Source organism: Notothenia rossii (assembly GCF_949606895.1).
Source record: "Notothenia rossii genome assembly, chromosome: 2".
Classification (NCBI taxonomy): domain Eukaryota; kingdom Metazoa; phylum Chordata; class Actinopteri; order Perciformes; family Nototheniidae; genus Notothenia; species Notothenia rossii.
This window is the reverse complement of record NC_136904.1, coordinates 12,059,631-12,060,424: the sequence shown is the minus strand read 5'-3', so window position 1 is coordinate 12,060,424 and position 794 is coordinate 12,059,631.

Here is a 794-nt window from a genome sequence, read left to right as displayed (position 1 = left end):
CCGTTGGAGGTCCCGCAGACTACTCTTCTGCCGGGGGTCCTGCCAACTCCATGTCTTGTCCCGTTGGAGGTTCCGCCGACTGCTCTCCTAACGGGGGTCCTGCCGGCCCTGTGTCCTCTTCCGTGGGGGATCTTGCCGACACCGACTCCTGCCCGGCCTCCGGAGCTGTCCGGTCTTCGCCCTCGAGCCCGGTCCCCTGAGTTCGCCCGCTGTGATCTTCGCCCCTCCTTGAACTCTGCCTTGCCCCCGGGCCGTCCGCCCGAGACCCCCGCCTCGAAATCTGTCTTGCCCCCGGGCTGTCCGCCCGAGACCCCCGCCTCGAACTCTGTCTTGCCCCCGGGCCGTCCGCCCGAGACCCCATCCATGCTCTCTACCTTACCCTCGGGCCGTCCGCCCGAGTTCCCCTCTTTGAACTCTGCCTTGCCCCCGGGCCGTCCGCACGAGACCCCATCCATGGTCTCTGCCTTGCCCCCGGGCCGTCCGCCCGAGTTCCCCACTTTGGACCCCCTCCACCCACCCTGCTGGACTTTGTTTTTTGGGACTTCTGGAATCCGTCCCTTGAGGGGGGGGGGGGTTATGTCACGCTCCTGGGTTCATGTCACGGTTGAAGTTTTGTAGGTTTGGGTGTTTTTGCTGTTTTCCATGTCATGTTTTCTTCTGGGTTATTGTCTGGTCCTTTTCCCTGTGTTTTTCCTCTTGTCATTAGTTTCCCTGGTGTGTCTAGTTTTCTGATTGTGTTCACCTGTGGTCCTTGTGTTTCTCCTCCCCTGCCCAGTTGTTTCTTGTCCTGTGAT